The following is a 16,714-nucleotide window of genomic DNA, read 5'->3' as shown; positions in this document are numbered from 1 at the left end:
GTAAGAAGTTAATTTAAATAGATAAATCAGTTTGAATTTAAACATGTTTTTTCTGATTTGTCTTTTCATAAATATTCAGCATCATTTCTAAAATGTGAGATTCCTTAAAATTTTTTGCTCATGCCATTAACTATGAAATATGGTTTAAAACTTGATGAACAGGAAAAAGTGGGATTTGAAAATTAATTTATATGTAGCTTTTGTTTGGTAAAGCCGAACACCACCTCTACAAGTACATTCGGGATTGGGATCGCCGGAAACAGTCAACCTTCAAGTTGATAAATTTCCTAAGACATTACACGGTCTACCTCCAAAGGAGCGCGTATCAACTCTTATATCACCGGTCGTCTGCCTCGAGATTTCAAGTCGAATTCGGAATTTGAATTCGTTCTTGGAGTACAACGATACCTAGTTTGGCTCAGCCCACAACAAACCCACAAATCCCTCTTTAAATTGTTCAATTTGTCAGACCCACAGGCCCGCCCCCACATGCGAGTTTGAGTTCCCTTGATTATGTTGGCCACCGGACGAGTGGCATCCACGTGGCGGCAGCTGCCACAAATGGGGAACTCTAATGTCCTTTTTTTTTCTTAAAAGGGCATGCCTTCTACTTTACAGGCTTTGTCTCTGGCTATTTGAGCTTAAAATACATAATACACATTTCTGAAGCTGTGGCACATCCAGGGTTTGATTGAAAGCAGGTTTTCGAAGAAATATTTTTCAGCATACTTATTTGATACATTATTTAAGAATACTTTCTCAATTAAGAGAGTTTAAGCCAAAAAAAAAAGGTTTAAACTAATACCCAGCTGTTTTTTATATTATATTATTTTTACATTAATTTACTTTAAATTTGTTCCGACTAACTACATTTATTTCAATTAAAATGGTTTTGATATCCTGGTATAGAGTGTTACAATTTCATTGTGCACGGCTAAGAGCGTATTGGATTTCTTTTGTCGCTTTCGGTGTTTGTATTTTTGGGTCCGACAACGAAATGTATTTAGCATAAAAATTTACGATAATGAGAGCCAGAGAAGCAGGGACACTACACGAGCTCGACCACCAAAAAACAGACAGGCAGACAGACAGACAGCGCATCAAATTTCGCATAGGCAAATAGACAACGAACTGAGGCTTACCCCCTGGGAGGACGGGGGGCTCTTTAGGGTGGCGGTTTGTGGAGTTTTGCACCAACATTTGTGGCCAGCCTCTAACACGATGTGGTGCCACAGGTTCTCTACAGTCGAGTGTCATTGCTCGGCTAATGCGCAAAGTTAAATTAATATTTACCACGAGACAGTTGTTTCGCCTTGATTTCTTTGGTGGCATTTCAAAAATTGACGAATTTCAGTGCGGTCTAACCAGCATCAAAGTCAACAGTGCTGCTTTTTGACCGAATTTCCATGCCGACATTTTCGTTTTTACTGGTTTTCCGTCAGATTAACAAAGTTTTGTGCAGCCATTTATTCAAACTTTTCGTTTGACGTGGCTGAAAATACGAGACGAATGTCGAGTGGGAAACAGCCAATTTTATAACGCGATAATCGCTTTTTGAATGCTGGCTGAACGATAATCGGCACGGAAAACTGACTTTGCCCGTAGATATGTACAAAATACGGCAAGTGCATTGCAGACACTTGGATGCCTTGTGTTGGAAATAAATTTTTCTTTTGCCGGAATTATGCTGCATACTTATTTGCGAAAGGGGGTGCGAAAAATGAAAATAAATGCAAAGGTATCCTAAGCACTTCAGGTTGCCATTTGCATTCTGCATTGGCATTGCCATTTTATTTTGTCAGTCGTATTGAAATCCATGAATGGAATGTGTGTGTCGACTAATGCGTGGATACCTGAGAGGTGTGCTTGGGTGCAGGAGCGCATGCCGGATATTTTAAAAGGGGGATGACAATTTACACTTTAACTACTTAATTTTTCTTTAAAATCTGTAATAACTAAAATTATTCTTTCTGCTCGGGCACCATTATATATACTCAGAGTTAAACGGCATAGTAAAATAAATAAAAGGTTTATATATAATTTTTTATTTAAATCTTAACTAAACTTGGTTAATTTATATTTTAAAAGATGAAAACACATTTCTTAAGAGTAGTTTTGAGCTTTCCGATTTGTTCCTGCTATTTTTTTTTGCTTTGCTATTTGAAAATTAGCATTTTGTTATATATTCATATTTCTTGAAGAAACGTTGACCATACGAACGTATGACTGTCATATCTCGACTATCAGATAACCCTTACTATTTTAAGTTTGTATACAACTTTACTCTGTTGCAATATACTCTTTTATTTTAAAAGTTACTTGTAAATAAATCGGAAGGGTGACTTTTCCCCCCAAAACCTCGTTGCTCATGCCCCTGCGTGTGTGAAAGAAACACGATGCAGTTGGCTTTCGCGACTGGATCTCCCTTCTTTCCTTTGTGTCCATAAATTATTCATTCCGTTTGAGATGTTTGATGTGCCTCCAAGTAGCATGATGTCCTCACACAAGCACACTCGCACATTGCCAATCGTTTTGTTGCAATTTTTTGCACTCTTTTTATGTCTCTGGTGCAACTTTCCTTTTCCCACAGCCCTTACCTACATTTCATTGAATTCATTCATTTTTTAGCTGCCTCTGCCGCACATCCTGGCTTGTTATTGTTGGTGTTTGCCACAGCTTTGCATAAATAAGATAAACACAAGGATGAGCTCGTGGGTAGCAGGGTTTCCGAACCCCTCTTTTCCAGGAGCTAGAATTCAGGATCTCGGGCAGAAGCATCCACCATCGTCTCGAGTCGATGCTGTGATTTATTTTGCACTCAATGTTTGCCAAAGTAAAATTGATTGAAGCGTTTGTTGGCGCTTCAATTGATTTTCACTACAGTACGTATACGTTTGGTGCAACCACCGCTCCAGATTTTCATCCGCCCCCAACCCCGATCTGCTTTTTTTTGCACCTTATTCTCTCCCCGTGGGCAGCAAAGCATTTCAAGTGCCCGAGTACTTGAGTCCCGGCTTGTTTACAGTGGTTAAATTAACTTTGGTCAATTTGGTTTTTGCCGAGTGGTCGGACATTGCATTGAGATAAGTTGCTGCGGACTTTACATTCTCCGACCCTTTTCATAACAATGGCTTGTAGGCACAACTTTACTCAGGCTATTGGGCAGAACCTTTAAAACCGGATTTTTGATTGGCATACGTGTATAAGCTAAAAAAATTGACCTTCTCACTAATTAATAAGCAATTAAGGACATTAATACGCAGTGAGCATTCCAACGTTCTGCAATTAGTGGTAATCAATTTAAGAAATGAGAAAAATATAATTTTTATCTTCATTTTCCTTTTTGAATACAGATTTGGTCTAAACTTACATTGAGTTTATTCTACTATTTTATAAAAAAATGTTTTTCAGTTAACTACAAGAAACAAAATTGTTAAAAAGTATATATAAATTTTGAACCTAACGTTTTTTTTCAGAATAAGAACTTTACATTAATAAAGGTCCATGATTTAGCGGATTGAGACAACAGTTTCAAATTGACTTCTGGTTAGGTTTTTTTTTGCTTGCTTTCAAATGTGTTTAAGAGTTATGCTCAAACACGAAATCGAATTTTCGATGAAAAAATGTCTGCCTTTTTAAATGAGACGATGGTTAAGCGATGTTTTGGGCAAAAAGCTTTTAAAATAATATAAAACTTTAAAAATATACAATAAATTTCTTTAATACCGGTCTGAGATGAGAAAATATAAACAAAAGAATCTGCTAGAAATCTCAAAATATTCCCAACATATTATAGGTCTTTTTTTTTTAAAGTACCTAAGCGGCCAATAGAAAAAACATTTTTTTCTGGTTGCCGAACAGAAGGCAATTCAGAAAGGGCGGCTTTTTCCACCCCCATCTTTGTTATTATCGGCCTACGTTTGTTTAATAGTCGGATAAACGATTTGCCCTCAAAAACGTCAGTGGCAAATATCGCAACAATTCATCAAACGTCGTGCTGCGATTTTATTAACTGACGCTGATGGTGATTGAGGCACATTTGGGCCATCAACACCTGCAGCCGGCAGTCGATCATCGGAAACCCACCACCCCTACTCGAACTCCTTACCACTTACCGCTCACCACTTACCACGCAGTCCATCCCACTCTCCAATTCCCCCAGCAATCACCACCAACTGCAGTCGCATAAATCTTGGCCTGTCAAGTGCAAACAAAAGGGGGGAGCAACCGTCAAAGATGGAGCTTACAAATTACTGACAGGACAGGAAAACAAAAAAACGCAGAAAAAGACAGTGGAGTAATAAAAAAAAAGGGAGATAAAATAATGGCAATAACAATTATGCAGAATATACCAAATATGCGAAATATACAAATAAACACGCAACGCAAATGTATGCCACTCATTTTTATGAATGGGCATTTATCATAATTAAAAATTCTGCCAACACCGGCAAAGGTTTCTCCACCGCCACCGCCACCGCCAGCGCCACCGCCATTACCCACTTTCGGATGCCGACGTTTCTGACCTAAGACACGCCACACACATATATCCCAAAATCGGGGAGTATCGGGAGAGTGCGTCAGAGCAAGCCGACAACAACGAGGACAGCTTTTTTGGGTCTTTTACGCCGCTCGGAACAGCTGTTGCTGTTTGTTTTTGGGACGTATCCACGGGACAAAGTAAGGCACTGGAAGAGCCACTCCACTCGTTTGCCGTTGGTGAAATTGCGCTTAGTGCGCATGTCCGTCGGCAGACGCACCCAAAGGACTCTCTCTTTAAAGAGACGGCCTGTCTCTTAGACTCCAATTTTCCGAACGAGCTCAGCTCAGCTCGGCTCGGCTTTTTCCGTGAGTTGGCCGAGCTTTTGCGGGGTCGTCGTCACTGCTGGCATCACCCATCGCCACTTCGAACGCCGTGCTCGTGGGCTTCAGTTGTGTTTATCGCTCAGTGAGTAACGTTATTGCCGCCACTGTGACCGAAACTGTGACTGTGCCTGTGACTCTCACTCCAGCTGTGACTCTCGTGCGTCGGTTGTGCGGCTCGGTGGCGTATGCTTGATTTGTGTGGCGCCCTGGCGTATGCTTGATTTGAAAAGCGATCTAGCCAACGTTCTCGCAGTGCATTCTTAAGGATATCAACAAAAATAACAACAAACCCATCATTGAATTGTGCGGCTCCTCTTGAAGTTAATCCACAGATATTCTTGCACACACACACACACACACGCTGGTGTGTAGTGCGGTGGCTTTGTGTGGTAGTGAGGTTGAGGCAGTGTGTGTGTAATGCGTATGTAATCCAAGCAAATCTGTCACGTGTTTTGGATATCTTTTTCTGAGCCCGCCAACGAAGCTCGGGAATTTATTGAAAAATCGCACAAAGGTGAGCAAATCCCCCCGCATATGGCTTAAAATACGAAACGGCAAAAAATGACCCTATCACGTTGAAAATTAAAATAGTTAAGCAGCTTATGGGCCACGAGCACATAACTATGCCAACGCTCGACCAATAAATTTAGCCCTCACAGAACGTTGATAATTGAATATGAATTGGTTATTTGTGCGGGTCAGGTTAGGTAATCGAAATGGGCTTATGCCCTTTATGGGTGGCGAATTTGGTACGCTGTCCTATGAATTGAATACTTTTGGTACGTAACAAGGCTCAATTTAAGTGAAGATTATTGAGGAAAGATTATCATATTTATATTTTTTATTTTTTATACTAGGTGCCAAAAATTCTTAAATACGATTTTCTTGTATATTCAAGGCAACAATTAAATTACAAAAGGTTATGCGTGATTAAATATTTATTTGTTAGAGCTAATCCTGAAAGTGGGCAACTTTTTAAATTGCCTTTAACTTTACATGGCAGATATAGATAACAACAAAATTTAAAATTCTTTAAGCCAAATTGGCAAATAAATATATTTAAATCAAGGAATATTTCTAAATTAGAGGAACCTAACTAGTAAGCAAACATTGTCAAGCCTTGGATTTATTACAAAAAAAAAAATAATCAACAAAACAATATAACAAAAATCAGTTTTTCGATGTTTTAATAAAAACAAAACCTTAATTCTAAAAAAGTAAACCATTAATATATCTATGGAAGCTATATGATATGGTCGTAAGATGCAGCCCATTCCGACCTATATACTACCTGCTATAAAAAGAAGACTTTTGAAAAAGTTAGCTATCATACTGAGAGACTAATTTGCATAGAAACGGACGGCTTGTCAGGCGGACAAACGGACAGACGGTCCGAATCCTGCTGATCAATAACTTTATAGTTTCGCAAATGTATGCTTCACAGCGTTTCTAACTTCTGACTGAAATTCGTAAACACGGGTATAAGAGCCTGAAAATTAATATATATATATTATATACATACACATATTATATAATTGTTTGCATAATTCAGAATTATTATTGTTTTCAAGCTATAAAAACTAATACTTAAAATTAAAAGGATCACATTCATATTGCATTTACGAAAGATTTATGGGAGTATGTGCCTCTAAAGAGACTCCCTGCAATAAATTAAATGGCTAATGGTCACCCCAAAGGTTTAAGCATCCCCTTCGCATTAGCAACATTTAACCTTTAGGCCCTGGAAGTTGGCCAAATTAAATGACAGAATTTGATTAGTCCCATACACGCAAGCGGCTTTGGGTGCCTTTTCATCCAGCTGAGTGTATAATAAATGAGGGGTTCTCCTGGAAAAGTTTGGCAAGCCCCCCCTCTCAATTGTTTATTTAACAGCGATAAAAAAATCATTACGCATTTCATATCCAAACTTCAAAAGGTGAAATTCCCATGAAAAATTATATAAATAAGTTGAAAAGTTTTTAATGCATATCAAAATAAAAAAAACATGAGAAGCACGGCAGGAATGTGACTAAAACAAATGTTGATTTAAAATGCAAAACGAATTGACAGCAAAAAGAACAAAGCGAGCGACCACCTGTACTTTACGCAATTTGTCCACGTATTATAATTTTCCTCACTTTTTGTTGCTTACTTTTCCAGCGTTGTTTGCCCTTGTCCTTGCCCTACTCCCGGCCAAGTTAATGTCATTTGCATTCGCCCAGATACCCACTTTCATATGCCGTACATATATATTTCAACTTTTTCTCTGGCCATATTTTCTGGCTTGCCGCTTGCCCGAGCTGGTCTCGCTTCAAGTTCATTGTGCATTAATAATTTAGTTGTCGTTTCGCCTCCAATGCGAATTCGAGTCGACACCCAGGAAAACTTGTTGGTCGCCTGCCTTTTGCTTGGCGTTTTTCCTTTTTTGCCAGCTTGTAATTTGATTTTGTTTCCCTGTTTTCGGTTGTACTCTCTTGGCCAGCAGCTTCAATGGGAACTGCGACTGCCTCTATCAGTTCGGCATCATTTACATGACTGCCTTTTAAACTTGTTTCACTCATTCTCTGTCTGCCGGCCTCGACAATAGATTGTCTGATTAAATACATTTGCTCATCTGTTATTGAAGATTCTTCGACAGATGGATAAAATAAGTTAAGCGCTAACTATTTAAGATTTTTGCTGTATTTTTGAAAAAGCAACCTCTTAGCCAATTTGGACAACCTTAAATATTTCTACCGCTTCCAAGATAACAAATCACCAGCGTTGCGTAATTTCTTTAAAAATTTGTAAAAATTTGTAAAAATTTGTAAAAATTTAAAAATGAAACAAGTTTACTATTTTTACAGATTTTAAGTATATAAAAGCGATAATTCAATATGCCAACATTTTGAACTTTGTATTTTGCTGTTGATAATTGTTTGACAATCAAATTCTGAACATGGTTTCAAAAATTTCACAAAGAGATTTCATCATCTTTAATTTCCTTTGTGTTTTTTCTCACGATTGCATAAGCTGGAAATATGACAAAACTGAAATCCATTAGGGCTCCATGAACTTTTTTAGCTACAACACTTCATTTGCACTCCACTCGAAGAAAGAAAGGGAATGCGAAGCGACGGAGGAGACAGGCAAAATTTGTTCTTATGAAAAATGATATTAAATCGCATTTTTCATTATTATTTTTCCGGTGAAATCGCGTTCTCCATCTTGTCAGACAGTTGTCTCAGCCAGCCCAGCGAAAACCCAGTTCAGTTCAGTTCAGTTCAAAGCCCAAGCCCACAACCTCAAGGCTCGTTTGCCGGCGTCCCATTTTCAGTCGCGCGTTGCGTTTTGTCCTTTTCTGGGATTTGGACTGGAACTGCAAGGGGCATGGCACAAAGAAAACGCTCACGGAGGAAGTGGCCGGGGAAACTCTTGTGGAGGGAGATAGAGCAAGTTGAAAATTCAGAATAATGAGGAAACTAACGAGCCAAGACTTTCTCATTGTTTACTGGCGCAAAAATTGCGCGATTATTAATTTTCTATGCTATTTTGTAGCTCTTTTTACTACCCCTCCGCTGCGCCACTTCATCCTCTTCTGTTTTTACTGCCACTGGCAGCAGAGTTTTCTATATTTTCCTGGTTTTTTTTTTTAATATTTTGCAATATTTGCCACGTTTTCTTCGCTCTCCTTTTTGGCGCGTGCAAGTAATGGAAAGGGGACGAAGTGACGGCCCAAAAGAGTTGAGTCAAGAGCTGAGCCAAGTTTTTCGCGGAGTTCATTGCTTTCGCCCACATGTTGTGTATACGCCACTTTAACTGACACATTTTCGCCTTGTTTTCCCCGACCCGCCTTTTAAGGCTTTATTTTTCTTGCCGCTCGCCATGTTTGTTATTTTATTCATCGCTTCTGCTGGGAAAACGTTGCCCGCCTTGAATGCTAATGAAAAGGCGGCAGAATTAAAGTTCGTCTCTCTTAGTATGTTTTGTCAAGAAAGCAGCGTAAAAGGTAGAATAGTTTGACTAGGAACACATGCCTTTGAGTTTCTTCTTGAAATATGAAAAGTTTCAGTGGAGTTTGGTTCAAGTTTTGGTTGTTTGTATTCACCATTATGAGAGGCTGAATAACAGTGCTTATATACACAATATATACAATAATTTAATCCTTTAAAAGTGAAGTGTTTTTTTGTAATATCTGGTATAGCTCCTTTTATTATTAAGCTGTTAAGATAAAGTAAACATTAAAACATATACTCAACCTTTTTCACTCTTATTAATCTAGTTATATTTATCTCTGTTCTTTGTAGGTAAGCAATTCCGTGGGAGAAAACTGCCGGAGAGCACACTCGGTTTTCGATAGGTACGTCCTTCGGTGACATGTGTGTAAATGAATTTTTAATTTATAATAAACATTGTGTATTAAATTACGACTGTCCCTAACGGAAGGGCGGCCTGATGAGCTCGACGGGCAATATCCGCTGCGAAGGACACACACAAAATATGCAAACTGGCATCAAATCCAATTAGTTAATATGAATATTTGATGAATTCACTTCCGTTTCAAATGCTGCAAAAAAAAAGGCCGACCACCCACTGTCCCCGACGCTTGTCATCATCATCGCCATGACGATAATGAATCGAAAGTTTTTTCGAACGCCCATGTTGGGTAACAAGTTTTTCTGAATTTAAAACTTTAACGCATTCCCCAATGCAAGTCATCGAGTTGGGCGCTCGTTTCGTTTGAAATTATTCGTCTTTTTGGAGCTTTTGTGTTGTCCCCACAATAACCACAATTTGCAACTTTCTGCGGCACTTTTTGTCAGTGCGAAAAATGTCAAAATGTTTGTGGGTCTGAAATTTATTTAAATATTTCATTTGTCACACATTTAGTGCTGGATGGGCGGTTTGACATATGTGGCATTGATTAATATTTACATTTTAAGGGTATAATTAGTCATTATAAATATTTTTCTTTGCGAATGCAGCATATTTTGCCGTTAATTTTCTGTCAATGAAATCTAAAACAAAGTTTATCTCAAGGCTTTTGCAAAATTGAATTTTTGATTCTCTCGGGAGTTTTCCGTTCGTTTTTTTTTCTGTTTCTTTTCATTGTGTACTGCATATTTTTGTGCCATGTTTGCTTGTTTAACTTTTTCGAAACGGCTTCTTGTTGGCTGTTTGTTTTGGCCACACATATATGCAGCCATTTTGGCATACAATTTTAACGAGGTGCGGTTGTTGGTCCCATACATTCTACGAGCCCGTTCGCTTGCCTCTGGTTTGTTGCAAAAAATGTCACGCATTGTTTAATATTAATTTCATTTTCAGTACGCTACGACACCGCGATACCGAATATTTATTTTCAAGCTGTTGCCTTTGCTTTAATTGCGCCGCACATACCAAACCGAATCCAAACAAATTTAATTTCAGAATGTGGGGGTTTTGGCGTTATTTATTTATTTGCTTGTCTTGTTAATAAGCCAAGAGCCAGATCAGGACTTTTTATTGGCTCATTAAGAGTGGGATTGCTTATTAAATCTTGTAAACTCAATTTAAAATACCGTTTCACTAACAGAATTAAAAAGGATAGAACTATAAGTTTTTAGGATAGCCATAAATTCTGTTTGCCACATTTTTGCACTGATTATGGCAAATATGCGTCGTTTAAATTTTCACATTAATTACCCATGCTCATTAGTTCTATGTCCCGTTGCGATGTCCTGCATCGCGTGCATTTTGCATTCATAAAAAGTTGCAACATATTTAGCTGTCGAACCCAACTGCAAATTAGTTAAGCTCATTAAACTGGTGCAAAAACTATTTTAATTAAATATGAAAAGACAGAAGAGAGTTGCAAAATGTGCTATGGTTGAATAGACGCATATCCGCAAACGTGGACAATAAAAAACTTTAAAAATTAGCCAAAGTTGTGGCAAACGAGACGAAGGCGGGCCAATGGAAAAGTGGAAGCACAAAAAGCTGGGCCAAGTGAAAGGAATATATAGCACACACACCGAGTGTATAAATGCGGAACATAAAGAATAATGCACATTTATCCCACCAGAAAAGCAAGAAAAAGAATTTGCAAAGAAATAAGCAGCCAGACAATAAATCACCATTAAACAAATTATGTACTCAGCTCGACGAAAATTTTAAATGTCTCTCGCTGTCCATTGTATTTGCACAGCATAAAATAGCAGAAAGTTGCGGCAAACAAGCCGCACAGTAGGGTGGATAAAACAATGAAACAAATGTTGGAAAAAAATTTGGCACAGTGGAGACTTATTTATAGTCAACCTTAATGTAATGGGTGAATTTCTAAATTTGTCTATGTAAATAAAAAATGGCTTAAGACTTACATAATTCAGCATGAAAACGAAGGTTGGTTGTAAAATGTTGAAACTTTTATTCTATTTTTGTAAATTTAATTAGCTTTTCCTTGGTAAAGAATAAGTTAAACAAGAAAGAAAGCAAACTTCGGCAAGCCGAAGTTCATATACCCTTGCAGCTATCGCAAGAATTAAATATTTTTGAAAACATTAAAATTATGATTTACTTGCGTATATGTTTAAAAACATTGAAGCTATGACGATTTGCAGCTTAATTATTTGATTGTTCTTTTATATATTTTTATTATTTGTATGGGAGCTATATGATATAGTCGTCCGATTTTGATGAAATTTAAACCATAATTCTAAAATATTTAAACATTGCTATATGTCGAAGAACTAAAAAAAAAAATTAAAAAACAGCAAAGTTATAATTTTTTTTCAATTATTTTTCCGATTGTTCCTATGGGAGCTATATGCTATAGTCGTCCGATTTTGATGAAATTTTAACCATAATTCTGAAATATTTAACCATTGCTATATGTCGAAGAACTAAACAAAAAATTAAAAAACAGCAAAGTTATAATTTTTTTTTAATTATTTTTCCGATTGTTCCTATGGGAGCTATATGCTATAGTCGTCCGATCCGGCTCGTTCCGACTTATATACTACCTGCAATAGAAAGACAACTTTTGGGAAAGTTTCATGCAGATAGCTTTAAAACTGAGAGACTAGTTTGCATATAAACGGACGGACAGACGGACAGACGGACAGACGGACAGACGGACGGACAGACGGACGGACAGACGGACATGGCTAGATCGACTATACTAGTGATGCTGATCAAGAATATATATACTTTATAGGGTCGGAAACGTCTCCTTCACTGCGTTGCAAACTTCTGACTGAAATTATAATACCCTCTGCAAGGGTATAAAAATATACACAGACATACACTTCTATTAATTTAAATAGGTAAAAATTAATTTTACAGTATAACATTACTTTTTAGTAGATGGTAAATAAAACAAATGTAGTTTAGAATTTGGTCAAATATCGAGTAAAGGCAAACATCATTGACTGTTTAATAATGACCTATTTTGAAATTTAAAGCAGCCTAGAATCCGTTTGGAATTTTAAAAAGTAGAGTGATTGGAATTGGAATACAAATTACACAGCCTTGTTTGTATCGATTTAACCGTTTATAAGTGGCTCATAATGGGCTAAGTTGCGCAGGACAGGAAGCTCAGTTCACTGGGGACGTAAAGCACCCGCACTGAGTTCATTAGCTCCTTGGGAGACGACACCTTTCCGCTCCACTGTGCAACAGGATGCAACGTCAGCCATTATCATTATTAGAACGACGTTTATCAGCGGCACTCGCCACACGCCACCCCTTCCACTTGCGTCATTGACACGTTTTGTGCGTGCGGCGAGCACCCAGCACCCAAGGCCACCCACCTGAGCTTGGGTTTCCCACCCAGACAAGGTGTAAACATTTATGAGGCTTTGCTTGTTCTTGCCGTTGTTACACATTTTTATTTCCATTTCTTTTCTGCCAACGCTGCAAGCGACACAAATTTATTTCGCAGCATTTACACACGCAGGTTGGATACCGATGGAGCTGGAAAACGAAGAACTTGGGCTGCTGGGATCCTGAGAAGCTGATGCTGAGTTCGCCACATGCCACGTTTAGTGCCCGCAAATTTGAGCTTCTCCCTCGACAGCCCCCGTTGGGTTTCGCCTGCCACATTCTTCAGCGACCACAAATTTCCATGTAGTTATTTTTCTTCGCCTTTGGGGCTGCCCCTCCTATCTTTTTGTTTTACGAGGGACTGGGAAGGTTGTGTTCTTCTGTGCCTTTGTAACATGTTAAGCAGAACATAAGCGTTCTAGATGCATTAGTTTTGCAAGTTTCTAAATCTGACTTGGGAGAAGTTTTTCTTTGTAAGCAACTTAGCTTTAAAAATCAGATTAGTTCAAGTGCCAGCTCAGAGAAAAAAAAAAGTATTTAAATATATCTAACCTATTTTAGAACCCTGTTCCTTCATTAAATGTTTGCTTCTATTTTTAAACTTTCATCTTGTTTTATCACTCAACGATGACTCTCATTTTGGAAAAAACTTGTTGATTACATTGCCTTGATAGCTGGATATTAAAAGTATTTTAAATAAGAGCAATACGCGTATTATGTGTGATATTTACACACCAAATTGCTTACAGAATTCAAAAGTAATAATCGAAAAAAATAAGCAACAGATGTGCCCAGAAATATACTATTTTATCTTTTAATATAGCGGGTATTCCTTCGTCGGAACCCATCTAATCGCAGCTTTTTGTGGGGTATTTCTTTTGGGACTTGTGAACGTGCTATGTTTTATTTTTACAACTTCCTTTTTGGCCAGAAGCAAAAAAAGTGAGATGAAGAGGACGATGGCGAAAAAGGGCCAAAAAACAACAAGGAGAATAGGAAATAGGGGATGGGTACTGAAATTTCGGGGCCAGGGGAGATAGGAACTGTGAATCAGCTTTGACTGCTAAAGTGTTCCAATTTTTCATGTCCACATCTGCATACAAACACACACACACATCTAAGCATATGTAAATGTGTATGTTGGCCCGCCTATATCTTCTCCGACTTTTTCTTCGTCTTCGGAATATCCTGCGTGCTTTTTCAGCGTTTGTTTTTCTTTCTTTTTTCCGACGCCCCCTTCCTTGTTCCTCCCTCTGTTTGTTTGAGTGCGTCGTCTTCCGCCTTTCCGTTTCCTTCTGATGGCGCAAATTACAACGCATAATTTTCACATTACGTCAGCGCATTTAGGTGTGTGTGTGTGTGTGTGTGTGCGAGTGTTGGTATCCTGTCTGTACTTTCTTTTTTTTTGCAGCTCGGGAATGCGAATTTTTGTTGCCTTCTGACGTTGGTTAATGCTGCGATATGGAAATCAATATTCCTAATGGCTGTCAGGCGATACAGCCAACCGCACGATCCCTCAAAAGGGGCTGGCAATCACGTCGACATTCGAAATGCATAAATACGCCAGCCCTGTTAATATTTAATCAGCGTTTCTCAAATTAATTAAATCGATATTGAACTGATGTTAAAGCGGTGCACGCGTTTTAGGAATATTGCTAGGGTAAAACACTGAACGCGAAATAAGTGTCTATATTCCCCAGAAAGCCGTAGAATCAAAGCAAGCATGGTATTTAAACAGTTTTAATTTTAAACATTAAGCAAATCGGATAACGCAGTACCTGCACCCTTTTTAGAATGAAATAAACTCCGCGAGCTTATTACATTCTGAACATAATAAGGAACAAGTTTTTTGAACATTTTTATCTCAACTTTAGTAAGAACATATTTTTAAAAGATTTTTATCTCATGTTTATAAAAAAACAATAAGCTGTAACCTTTCTTGTGCAGACTGTTGGCCACACTCGGCGACTCTAGTGATTTTATTCCATATGCCCTCCCCAATTTAGCAGCCGTAATCCTATTGGTATGAACTCACTCAATGTCCTCTACTTTCCGGCATATTTGTGAAAACTTCCAGTCCTCACTTCACCACCAGAGTGGCTTACAGTCCTTGCAGGTCCTGATTGGGTCGAAACTTAGACCAGCATGGCATAAAAGTCAAAGCCGAAAAGCAAAGTGCACACAACACTAAACAACACTAAAACGAAAACGAAAATGAAAATGAAAAAACGTCACAACAGAAGGACGAAAATGTTGGAGACGGAAAACGGCTAAAAACTCGCGGTAATTTGAACCTTTTTCCGTTTGGTTGATTTCTGGCATTGCAGGCCAGCACAGAAATCAAATATCAAAGCGAAAACTTTTACTCTATACGAATATGAGGGCAGCGGGTCGCGGAGGTTGCGACTTTTCTAGATCTGGGCATTCAACGCACGAGTAATCCTCCGTAGCAACAGGTTGCCAGGTTTTTATTTTGACAACTGAGTGGGGCGAAACAACAACAACAACAACAACAGCAACAACAGCAACAACAACAACGGCAGGCAAATAGAAACAAAAACTAAGTGGGAACAAGGGATGGGATTAAGGTGGAGGCAACCTGCAGTTGATTTGAAAATCAAACTTGCATGAAACAATGCCAAAACAATCGGACCAAAAAAGGAGCAAGTGGAAAAGTGGCAAGCCGGCAGACAATGGAAAAGTTTAAAGTCGTTAAAATAAAGGGATTTGCACAATTTAAACAGAGCCCCGCAAAACGTTCGATTGAAATAAGCTACTTTCCCAGTCATTTGGCAGTGCTGATTTGGGAATTGACTTTTAGTTAAGGTTGCCAACCCACGTCCCGTCTCCACACAGGATGTAATCTTTCAACTTAGCTGAGATTTCCACTCTGCTCTCCTTGGGTTTTTCAGCTTTTCTTTGTTTTTTTTTTGTTTTGTTTTGTTTTGTGCCGTTTGCCCAGGTATTTTCCTTTTTTTGTGGCCCTTGCCTTTGCAATTACCAACGGACGAAAATCGAATGGAATTGAAGTGAAGTGAACGGTTTCCTGGCCAACCATGTGAGTTTTCTGCACGCCGAAATTTATCGCTTGCGGATTTATTTTTCAAGAGATATCCTCACTTGATCCTGGCCAGTCTGTTATTGCTTTGGAGGGAGCCAAAAAAAAAAGCGAAGAAAACAAAACATACGGATAAGTTTGTTTTGATATTTGAGCGGAAACGGCAGTGAACCTCTTCGAAACTCATTAAATCTCTGATTACAGCAATTGCTGGGGAAGATGCAGCTGTTTTCAGAAATAATCCCATAAAAACACCATTCAGAATTCGACCATAATAATCCATTTAAATTGTATACATCACAAGTTGCCGAAGTTAACCTTCCACTCAACAGAATTCATTTCCATTCATATGGCCAAAATTACCTTGGGCAAAAACCAGCAATGAAATTAAATACGTTACCAAAATAAAATGCCAAATAAAAGCGTGAAAAATGGAACTCCTCGCCCACTCTTCGCACTCGAGTGCCAAACACACCCGAAATAAACTCCTAAATGGGGCTTCAACGCCGTGGAATGGAAGTGGATGTGGAAGCGGAGGTGGAGTCATTTATTTGCATTTCAAACCCAACCGGAGCGAACGAGCCAACATGAAGAAAATGAAATCGGCACTCTGGCGAAAAATTCATAAAATAAAGGATTTCCTAATTGCCAATTTGCATGCAGCCGCTTCTAATTTTTGCCCATTCGCTGGATAAATAAACTTCATTTCGCGCTGGGTTTTTTCGATGTGCCCTAACGTGGGGTAGTGTAAACTTAAGGCTGAGGTTAATAAGAAAAGTTTATTAAAAGGTAGAACGTTATTCTTAGGAATTCAGAATATATTTCACCCACTAATAATGTAGTATCTATGTGATTATTTTAGGTGATGAAAGTATACAATATATTTTTTGTTCCTACAAAGCTATGACTTTATTCATTACAAGAATCAGTGACCGTTGTTTACAATACTTATGTTATTATACTTTTAAAGTTTAGGTTTTTATATTGATAACCCAATCTTTTTAAATA

The 16,714-nt window shown here is 38.2% G+C and overlaps 1 protein-coding gene across 1 annotated transcript in view; it reads left to right on the top strand.

The window, feature by feature from the left end:
• The first annotated feature begins 4,909 nt into the window (after positions 1–4,909).
• Positions 4,910–16,714, top strand: part of LOC108148299 (hemicentin-2) — a 71,607-nt gene continuing 59,802 nt past the window's right edge. Inside the window, exon 1 of the mRNA XM_017275281.2 lies at positions 4,910–5,380. The gene's annotated coding sequence lies outside the window, so the exon portion shown is untranslated. The remainder of the gene's footprint in view (positions 5,381–16,714) is intronic.

The sequence above is a fragment of the Drosophila elegans genome, unplaced genomic scaffold (genome assembly GCF_018152505.1).
Source record: "Drosophila elegans isolate 14027-0461.03 unplaced genomic scaffold, ASM1815250v1 contig_476, whole genome shotgun sequence".
Taxonomy (NCBI): Eukaryota; Metazoa; Arthropoda; class Insecta; order Diptera; family Drosophilidae; genus Drosophila; species Drosophila elegans.
This window is presented reverse-complemented; position numbering and strand designations above follow the sequence as displayed.